Genomic DNA, 3,009 nt, shown 5'->3' with positions numbered 1-3,009 from the left:
TCATTAGTTTACCCAGGAGAAATATAAATATCCACAAAATCTGGAGCTAATTAGAAAGTATCCGAATTAACACTAGATCATAGATGTTGTGTTAGTACTAGTCACCATTGTATTATTGTTACATCAGAATCCTTCCCTACTTGAAATGTGTATGAGAAAATGAAGAAAAGCATTAAAGCAAAATGTCTTATCTTTTCAGGCATTTAATCCTAGTGGTGAGAGTAATGTCTGAATTTTTCCATTCAATAAAAGTTTGAAGTTTATAAGAGAACTTCCTACATATAAGAATTTCTGGTAGGTTGATTGACATGGTTATTTCAGCATGGAGATATCCCTAACAAGAACTAGAGTTAACTAGAGTATATAACAATTATGATGTGTCAATGGCTATTGAAGCATTTTCTTCTATTCTAAAGAAGAATCAATTCCAGGAGTCTTCAGTCACATCAGTAAAGCTGTATGTTCAACCTAATACTTGGTGTTACTTTTCCTACATTTATAATGAATAGGCTGATAAAATATCCAAACATATCTAAAGATATTTCAATAAAATTCCAAACTGATGTGGATACATGGGCCAGTCGTTGTAACTGTAGGACAAATTAGGCTGGTTTGTGCTGTAGTTCAATCTAAAAAAAGTCTTCAAAAAATAATCACAGAATACCTCTAAGTAAAGTTCATGACAGTTATATCTGTATAATTCTTCTAAGGTCAGGATAAAAGCATTTGTTCCCAACATTTAAAATCAACAGGATCTGTTGAATTCATGGATCCAGAATTTTATGGATTCACATTCATATCTTAAAATTTTATCAAGATGACTTTCACCAAAACACTTTTCTCATTGAATTTGTCTATGTCCTTTTACTTTTCAAATCCAAATAGCATATTTCCTTGAAGATCTTCCTGCAAATTCTTTCCTTCCTTTAATTCTGTAAATCTCTGTTTACTACTATTTTTGTTTCCTTATTTATCTCTTTCTTCCAATTTTATTCACACTGGTGCTCACATTGCTCACACTTGTATCAGAACTTTCCTTTTCCTCTTTCCTTTCATAATGCCCCCAATATTATTATTCCTTTTTCCTATTCATAGTTGTGGATATTTTGATGATGTTTAAACAGACCTATCTTTGCATCTGTTTAATATAAACTTTATAACTATCAGATATTTTTTCCCTAAATCCATTATTTCTACCTGTGGTTCTTATCACTAAGAACATCACTAACACAGTTACCAGCCAAACGTGTGGAATCACTTTAGATTTCTTCTTACCCTTCTAGTCCCTCCCATTAGATAAGATGAATGATTAAGATTTACTCAGTTTCTATCACTAATATGAATTCTTTTTTTGGAGCTTTTATGACTTTCTTTAATTGTGAAAATATTGCACAGAGGGGTTACAATTACATGGGCAAGATAATGAGCACATTTTTTATCAAGCATTGTAGCCTCCTCCCTTGTTTCCCCTTCCCATCCTTTCCCATCCTCCCCCACGCCCCCTACCCAAACCTCCCCCCCTCCAAAATTGTAAAGTTCGTTTTCGACATAACGACTTACACAATATGATTTCTCTGTACTCCTTTTATGCCCCTAACACCAGCCTGTTTCATTTACTCATCACTGTCACCTAGTCCTAAAAGAACCATTTCGAAAGTATGCTTTTTCCCCATAGTCTTTTCATATTGGTCCTCTCCATCACCAAATTACTCTTTGTAAGCACAGAGTGAAGAGCTCAGACACATATTCCAATATCATTATTTACTCACTACATTGATTGTTGGCCTTACATTTCTCATCTGTAAATCAATGAAATCTAACAGAAATAATGAAGAATATATTTGTTGACTTCTAGAGCAAGAATAAATAAAAGTGAAGAGTCCTTACATTTTCCACTTTACCTCACAAATAAGTAAAGAGTCAAATTCATTTTGTTGGTATAAAGTCACAAATTGTTTCATGTAGAAATAAAATTAAGTTTTACCTCCTGGCTCTAAGGCCTATGTCCTTTCTAGGTAACTACAGATATGAAACTGGTATTATGTAAATTGTGTCATGTCTTTACAGCTGTATTGCAGAACATACTCTTAATATATCATTTGAAAACATTGGTTATTGAATAGTATCTATATGAGAATGTTATTTGAACTAATCACACTAAGTTGAAAACTACACTTTAGTTCATCAAAATGTGGAAATAAACGATTTTATTCATAAGAAAATAGTACCATCAAGAAAAGTGAGTATACATTAGGGAGACTGGAGGAATTAGGGTTTTTACTGTCTCTGCCTGTTTATGTGATTGTATTTCTTGATATTGAAACTCTCCTCTTGTTATTCTTATTGTATGTAATCCAACGCTGTTTATTACTATGTATTAAATGTGGGAAATCTAGCTTCAAAAATATGTAAAGCTTTTTTTTCTTTTCAATCACAACAATGTCATTATCAGGCTACACTGTGGTCATCATCCTATCCATCAAAATTATTATTTATATCATAAGTGCTAACTATTGAAAGTCTGATATGTTTCTATGATTTTGCGATTATTTGTCTTTTGATTAATAATTTTAATGTTACCACTGTGCATGCATTCATATTAAAATTTTGAACAAATAAACAAAAAAACTAAAGCATATCAGGTAGCTTGACTATGTGCTTATAACAAATTATGGAATAGATTTTTATAGTATTGCAAATTCCTGACCAGTATGAATTAACTTCCTCTATCCCCACCACCACACACAAGTATTTAAGAGTTTGAATAGAATTATTTCAAGTAATATACGGCAAATTTTACTATAATATCATGTGTATAACTGAAATCCCCTGAAAGTAATACACTCTACATTCTATTGAAATATTAGTTATTTTATTCTAGGAAACTTTCTGAAAAATAGAATGTATATCTTTGAATTAACATGGACAAAGTACCTTCATACATAAACTGGGTATGTGCAAACAAGAAGTGGTAGTTGAACAATGTTCTTAGCAGTTTGTACAGATGAA

This window comes from Dipodomys spectabilis, unplaced genomic scaffold, assembly GCF_019054845.1.
Source record: "Dipodomys spectabilis isolate Male_0828 unplaced genomic scaffold, ASM1905484v1 ptg000078l, whole genome shotgun sequence".
Classification (NCBI taxonomy): domain Eukaryota; kingdom Metazoa; phylum Chordata; class Mammalia; order Rodentia; family Heteromyidae; genus Dipodomys; species Dipodomys spectabilis.
The sequence above is the reverse complement of the archived record's forward strand: the minus strand, read 5'-3'. Positions refer to the sequence as shown.